Genomic DNA, 8,713 nt, shown 5'->3' on the forward strand with positions numbered 1-8,713 from the left:
GTTTGATAAACTTTATATCTGACTTGAACTTTTTTATATTTTTTTCCAGCTTACACATAGGACAACTTCAAGATGACAAGTCAAGCAATAACCAAAGCTGTAACAGACAAGTACAAGTCTTTCAGAATAATCCGTCGTTGTGACAATATGAAGTTAAGGACTTTACGGACACTTGAACATTTTTTATATTGGTCATGTTGATTGGCTTAAAAATATGGTGGATTAAATTTTATTCCTACCAAATTTTTAGCCCTTGCATTCTTTGGGGGGGGGGGCAGCAGAGTGGTGTAGGTTGTGAGATGATGGCTTGGTAATGGCTGATGGCGTGGTAATGGCGATTTTCAGCAGCAGTGATAAGTTTCAGGTTGTTGGAGTAAATGTTAGTCAGATTGCAGAAGGTAGGTTGATTTTTGTATGGCAGAGCAGCAGCTAGCCTGCCTGGCAGAGCAGTAGCTAGCCTGCCTGGCAGAGCAGCAGCTAATCTGCCCGGCAGAGCAGCAGCTAATCTGCCCAGCAGAGCGGCAGCTAACCTGCCCGGCAGAGCGACAGCTAACCCGCCCGGCAGAGCGACACCTAACCAGCCCGGCAGAGCGGCAGCTATAACCGTCCAGCAGAGCGACAGCTAACCTGTCCTGCAGAGAGACATTAATCTTTCCGGGAGGGATCCAGCAAACCTAATTTGAATAGCAATGCCACGCTCTTCTGGAAAGATGGTCCTGGAGAGCTCCTGGACCACTGCGGGACCTTTTCTGGAGAGCTCCCGAAAATCTTGTCGGGAAGGCTAAAATTTTCATAAGGGCTGTCTTTTATCTGAGCTGCCATTGAGCTGTTGTACTAGCCTTTGAGCTGGATGATACTCGTCGTGTAAACAAACTTTTACTGACTCAACATTTGAGCTGCTGGATAGCTGTAAACTGAGCTGCCAAGAGCTGCACGTGTCTGCAATTCCATTCCTGTGTCTGCAGCAGACATCTGACAGCTCCAAACATTCTGTGCAGATCTGCATTAGAGCTGCATTGAACTGCCACAGCTCTGAAACCGGTCTGCCGCAGCTAAATGTAGACCTGCACGTTTGGTAAGGGTATGTTTGATAACCCCCCTTACGGAAAACCTATGTCCACAGTAGATGAGAGTAGATCTACGGACCGTCTGCAGTAGACTTTATGTAGATCTACATCAGGGTTTTGTAGATGAACAGCCACAGCAGTTAGTCTACGTACATGAAGCTTGTCTACAGATATTGTCCACACCAGACATGACTATGTCTACATTTCACACTAACTTCGTCTACGCTTGATCTACACTGATCTACCATCCAATCTAAGGGAGTTTCATCTACAAAATTCACTTAGGCAAACAAAGACTCATCTACTTCTAATTCAAAAATCACCATCTTGTCTACATTTAATCTAATGTATTGTTTCTTGCTGTATACTATGTCCAACAATCCAATCTCTTCAAATTCTATGATTGGCAAACTGCAGGCTCCATGCGAGAAGGCATGAGTAAAAGACAAGACATTTTACCTTACATTTGAATATATACTGTACAACAATAGAGAGAAGAAATTAGTGAATTAATTTTCATTTCATCCTAAGGCACTCCTGTTTAACTCGAGAAACACAAATGAAAAATATCACAGGGATCAAACTACAATTTTGTGGTAAAGTTAAAAATGTAAAGATTATCAAGTAATTAATTTTTGAAAAAGTGACGTTAAAGTGAATCATAATAAAAAGAATAAAAAAAATCAATGTTTTCATTGATACTTTCTTCAGATTGGTCAATACAGTAGCATCTAACCACGGGCCGGACCCTGGTCTAATTCATAAGGTTTTTTTTTTAGTTATGTGACTATTACAAAACTTCATAAATATGCAAGTGAGCTATTTGTTAACTGCAACTTTATTTCCTCGGCTTCATATCCAACAAACAATCAAACGAACCTGTTTGATATCCCAGCTGCTTTTAATTGTAAAAAATAAAATCAAAACTATCCTCGTATAAAACTTTCTGAGTATCATTAAGTCACTTCTGAATCGTGTGAAAATCAGCAGCCACGGCCCTATCTCTCAGTCAACTTACAAATAATTGTATTGACATTGTTATCATTGCCACGTAACAGATAAGACTACGTTACAGTGTTATTTTGGCAATGGCATTTCAGTACACATGCATAACACGAGTCAGCTTTAAAATTACCAGTACTGCTTTAAGTAATTTCTTCACCTGAGCGACGTATTTTCTTGCATTTTCATGAAGAGTTCGCGCATGGACTGATCTTCCCACCACCTTTCAGCCTCCACCTCTTGCTCTTTAAGAGCAAATGACCTTGTAACTGGCTTGATTTCCGGGTCAACTGTGAGAGTTGACCTTATGCGCATGCGCAATCAGAAGGCGCCATGTTTTCAACGGTTCATCATATCAATGCATATCGGGGAGAGAAGCCAGCCTGCTCACCATTCGTACTTCAACAAATCTTATTTTTCAAGCACATTTTCGTCATCTGTACACCTTGGAAACAATGTGACATCAATTCTGATATGCATAGAAAGTGTTCCGATCGAGAATTACATTGGGTTGAGACATAGGTTGGCATCTATAACTTGACGATGGCAGTGCCTCTACACAGCCAGTATACAGCTGTACTGGTACTGCGGTAATTGTAATGCAACTTGTAAGGTAGGCCCGTGAGCTTGAGGTAGGCAAGGTTTGTTGATCGCCTGTTTAATACCACAACCATATGATGATTTTGATTGTGTAACATGTAGAATATTTCAGTTCTAAATTTTTTAATAAAGCGTCGTTGAATGTACTGAAATGCTTTGTATGCAGTTTGTTCTGTTAATCATGTAATGATGTATGTACAGTTGAGAAAGATTTTGAAAAATTTGAGTAGGCCTAAGCATGCACAATGTTTTACTCTCTATTTCGACCTGAAAACCACTCATGATCGGTCATTGAATGATTGATTTTTCCAGCGTGAGATATCTTATGCAAAGGTCCATCGATACCATGGTGCTCAGTGAAGTTGCCACCAATTACATCAAACGGATGTTGTTGTGATATGCAATATTGTGATACTCATCATGAACTGCAGCCCTAGCCTGTGCTACACCATGGCCATCGGTCAATTTTTAAAGTCTAAAAATTGATTGACATGTTAACATACTTACATTTCATTTTCAACACTTTTGCAAGATCTCCATGCCTCACTAATTTCTTGTTCTTTGTCTTAGCTACATCTTATAGGTAATTTATTCCATCTACATCTTGTCTGCCTTTCATCTACATTTTATCTACTCTCTAAACTATGACCTGATGATTAATATGCACAAAAGTAGACAAAGCAATAGATCTACATCTTGTCTACATGTCATCTACCTGAGATCTACATTTCATCTAATTTTTCATCCACATTTTGTCTACATTTCATCTACTCTCTGAACTATGACCTCATTAGTATGCACAAAAGTAGATGAAGCAGTTCATCTACTGCCCAATTAAAATAAAGTCTACTGTAGATCTAATGTGGACTAGATGTAGATCTCAATTTTCCGTAAGGGCCAGCAGTAATGTTTATTGTCCTTACAAACCACAGAAGATCTTTGTTATTGTTTGTGGTATACTTTGCATTTGCAAAGTTGTTGACGTCCGGTATCAACACTAAAATTATTATTTACAAAGTTTTTGAGGACAGACCTGACAAAAAAGACCTGTCTGTCTGATATGCATGTTGTCAGAGTGGCTTGACAGAAAAGGCCAGTCTCAGGTCTGATATGCAAGCTGTAAAACTGGCCTGATGGAAAATTCTGGTCTCTGTCTGGTCTAATATGCATGTTGTCAGACTGGCCTGACAGAATAGGCCAGTCTCAGGTCTGATATCAAGCTGTAAAACTGGCCTGTCAGAAAAGGCCAGTCTCTGTGTGGTCTAATATGTATACTGTCAGAGTGGCCTGACAGAAAAGGCCAGTCTAAGGTCTGATATGCAAGCTGTAAAACTGGCCTGATGGAAAATTCTAGTCTCTGTCCGGTCTAATATATGCATGCTGTCAGAGTGGCCTGACAGAATAGGCCAGTCTAAGGTCTGATATGCAAGCTGTAAAACTGGCCTGTCAGAAAAGGCCAGTCTCTGTCCGGTCTAATATGTATACTGTCAGACTGGCGTGTCAGAAAAGGCCAGTCTCTGTCTGGTCTAATATGTATACTGTCAGAGTGGCCTGACAGAAAAGGCCAGTCTCATGGTCTGATATGCAAGCTGTAAAACTGGCCTGTCAGAAAAGGCCAGTCTCTGTCCGGTCTAATATGTATACTGTCAGACTGGCCTGTCAGAAAAGGCCAGTCTCTGTCTGGTCTAATATGTATACTGTCAGAGTGGCCTGACAGAAAAGGCCAGTCTCATGGTCTGATATGCAAGCTGTAAAACTGGCCTGTCCGAAAAGGCCAGTCTCTGTCCGGTCTAATATGTATACTGTCAGACTGGCCTGTCAGAAAAGGGCAGTCTCTGTCCGTTCTAATATGTATACTGTCAGAGTGGCCTGACAGAAAAGGCCAATCTAAGGTCTGATATGTAAGCTGTAAAACTGGCCTGCCAGAAAAGGCCAGTCTCTGTCCGGTCTAATATGTATACTGTCAGAGTGGCTTGACAGAATAGGCCAGTCTAAGGTCTGATATGCAAGCTGTAAAACTGGCCTGTCAGAAAAGGCCAGTCTCTGTCCGGTCTAATATGTATACTGTCAGACTGGCGTGTCAGAAAAGGCCAGTCTCTGTCTGGTCTAATATGTATACTGTCAGAGTGGCCTGACAGAAAAGGCCAGTCTCATGGTCTGATATGCAAGCTGTAAAACTGGCCTGTCAGAAAAGGCCAGTCTCTGTCCGGTCTAATATGTATACTGTCAGAGTGGCCTGTCAGAAAAGGGCAGTCTCTGTCCGGTCTAATATGTATACTGTCAGAGTGGCCTGACAGAAAAGGCCAATCTAAGGTCTGATATGTAAGCTGTAAAACTGGCCTGCCAGAAAAGGCCAGTCTCTGTCCGGTCTAATATGCATGCTGTCAGAGTGGCTTGACAGAAAAGGCCAGTCTCATGGTCTGATATGCAAGCTGTAAAACTGGTCTGATGGAAAATTCTGGTCTCTGTCCGGTCTAATATGCATGTTGTCAGACTGGCCTGACAGAATAGGCCAGTCTCAGTCTGATATGCAAGCTGTAAAACTGGCCTGTCAGAAAAGGCCAGTCTCTTCCGGTCTAATATGTATACTGTCAGAGTGGCCTGACAGAAAAGGCCAGTCTAAGGTCTGATATGCAAGCTGTAAAACTGGCCTGACAGTGGTAAGCCTGACTTGTCTGTTGCCATGTTATATTGTATGCCAGCTTAACTTTTCAGTTGTGTTTCTGCCAGCCAGACTTACTTGTCACTTAGTTTATAAATTTATTTTGGGATATGTCACAGTTAACTGTTAAACTTACAAATTGTTCATGTCTTAAAGAATGTATAACTTTTTTTATTGTTGAACAAACATTCTTATTAATTTTAGTCAAGAACCATGAGCATGAAATGAAGCAAAATCAGTCAGTCCCTCGTTACAATATTAGGCTACATTCACAAACATTTTGGGTGAATTGAAGAGAACTTCTGTAATTTTCTTTCAAATGCCTCCCCTAAACAACTCGAACATGTTCACTTGCCCGTTCTGACTGGCTTTAATTTTGAAATCCATGGTATCCCCCTCAAAATAATGCTGTCATGGTTTTGGAATGAACAGATTTGCTTTCAATGCGTATATTTTGTTTCTCCTCCAGGATGGGAGGGAGCTATTTGCTGTATTGTCTCTACAGAAAAGCTTCATTTTGTAAAAGAGAAAAAACAACAATGTCATTAAAAAGGTTTTGATACAGGATCACTTCATTCCTTCACCTCACCAGCCATGAATACTGTTGATATTTTCAAATCTCCCTCAATGCTCCCGTTCTCCATCCCCATGCCCACTCCAGAGGTGCTTGAGAATGCAGCCTTATTGACAAGATTTGAAATCTAGCTGCCTCTAGTATTAAATATTTGATGGAAAAAGTTACCAAAAAAAACAATTTCAGATAATTCTCTAAGATAATTAGATGACAACAGGGATAAAGACCCCTGGCAAGTTATTGGTCAAATACTATTGGCTTTATCCACAGATGATGCTACATAAATATACTTTATGGTGTATGTAGATGTATTTTAGAATTGTAACGCAATATGAACTTATCCTTTATGTATTCCTTCTTTATTGCTCATTGAAAAAAAAGGTCTAAGATACTTTTTACCTTTATCCCTTTGTTTTTATTCACCAAAATTAGTTTTGTCCAGTGTTTCTTGAATAACAGTTAGATATCCACCATTCTGCTTTACAACCAGCATAAAGTAAACCGAAATCTCAATAAAAGATAGGTCTATGTTTATTGTATAGCTTGTACATCTACACATTGCCTTAATCTAGTTGAAAGCTACAAGCAATTTAAAGCAAGATAAAAAGCCTTTACAGCCTTGCCAAGGCAATGTGTTGAAACTATTAGTGTCAATGGTTGATATTCATTGTGTATATGCATAATACCAACAGTTTTAAGAAATATTGCTCTTCTGTATTTGGTATAAAACTTCATCTGGAAAAGAAAAGAAAGGAACTCTTTCTTCTCACAGTCAAAACAATGACATGCCATTGTAGCACCTACAATTTTGCAAAATGCATTCCACTGTGTGCCTGTTCAGTATGACAGTTATTTCAAGAGCTAACAAGTTTACTGTAATTAGCTTTTGTGTGGTTTAAAGCAGTGCAATCAGTCTTAGGGACCATAGATAATCACAAGCACATGGCAATGCAAACTCTGTGTGTTTGATCTCACACACTTTCCTCTGAATGAAGGATGGCATGAAATGAAATTGATTGGTTGTTGGAGTTTATACTCCGGAAAAGGTTTTTCAAAAACTCAGTCTTAACGATAAGTCATTAACTGTAACTTTTGGAAATTTTCACTATTTTTGTTTTTAATGTCAACTACAATTTCCTATTCTAGTCTGCAAAGCATGTTGAAATATACAGTATTGAGCTTGTCAACTACATTGTAAACTCCATTGTTGTGACTGACAAGTGAATTCAAGTCTGGTCAAGAATTCACATGCCAACAATATATGTCAGTGCATTTTACATAAACTGTATTGTAAGGTAAATAGATGGTATTCAACATGCTTGGGAGAGTACAACAAGAACTTGGAATTGACATGCACAGCAAAAATAGTGAAAAAAATCATGAAAAGTTAAAACAACTGCTGTTAGTTTTACACCAGTCTGGTTTTATTTGTACAACTTCTATTCAGGGAGTATACGGCTGTTGACCTTGCTCTCTCATCACTGACACCTGGGGGCGTCCTCCATGGAAGTATATTGTAAAAGTGGACATGCAGACCTGATTCATATTTAGAGAGAACAATATCACAGTACTAAAAGATACCAACAATCCTCTTTTGAGTTTAACCCCTTGCAGGTTGCCAGCCCTAAAAACTTTCTGCTCTACATTTTGGCAATAATGTGACGCATGCAAATATTATTTACCTTACATCCAACAAAAGTTGGGATATATGTATTATGTTATGCTGAGATATTATGTTATGATCTGCAGCTACTAAGACGTCAAGCTTTCTTGGGAAGAAATTTTGACAAACTAAAGTGGCCATTCTGTGAGAAAATCTTATTTTGAAAATGCTAATAAACTTCAGTTCAACAAAACCTATACCATTACTAGGAATGATGGAAGTGTTATGTTTCAAATGATGATCCATTTTTTATCATCAAATTATTTGTGGAGTCACTCAGATTTGTTGGACTCATTTCCTAATTTTGATAAATTTTGTTTGGAAATTATTTTCGTCAAGAAATCAATAGTTGCTTCACTTGTCTTCATATTTCACATTTAGAAGCTACATGGAAATTCATTATTTTCAGCAAAAGAAACACTATAGCTATACATGATACACTCAGTCACTTGTTTGAAAGTATTCAAGTATTTCTGATCATTTAGCATTCATGGTTTGCTGAGATGCAAAGATTTTAAAAAGTTTTCAGTTGAAAGACTTGTTGTGTGTTTTCTGTGTGTGTACATGGTTTTTTGACAGTCAGTGTTGCCACTAAAAACATTTATGAATTCTCAGCGTCAATCTGGAAATAGCATTTTATTAGCGGTGTAGAAGTATATGTATTAATGTGAAATTTGCTTTTATCAAAGAGAAATTTGTTGAGTTAATTAGCATTGTTGTGCACTGGTTTCAGTCTGGCATTCTTAAAATTAAATTTTACTTCTGTTCTTTCTCTCTCAGGTACAAGTTGTAGTAAGTCGGTTGGAGATGTACAAAAACCCATCCACACAACACTAAAGTTTCAACAGCTGTAAAGCATTCAAATATCTACAAAGAAGACCTTTAAAGTGAATAGTGCTAGATATCTCAGAATACTACAAAAAATTGAATCAAATTTAAGGATGTAGCAGTTTTCAAAGCCTGTATGGTAGTTTTAAGACCCCATTAAAACACCAACACTCATTGTCAGACTTTAAAGATAAAGCATCTTATTGTATAATTTGTCTTGGAAATGAATCTGTCAAAAATGAGAAAAATTTGAAACTAAATGTCATGTTTATTATCTCTATAGACAATAATACAAATAAAGTCAATGAGAGAAATAA

The sequence above is a fragment of the Ptychodera flava genome, chromosome 8 (assembly GCF_041260155.1).
Source record: "Ptychodera flava strain L36383 chromosome 8, AS_Pfla_20210202, whole genome shotgun sequence".
Lineage (NCBI taxonomy): Eukaryota > Metazoa > Hemichordata > Enteropneusta > Ptychoderidae > Ptychodera > Ptychodera flava.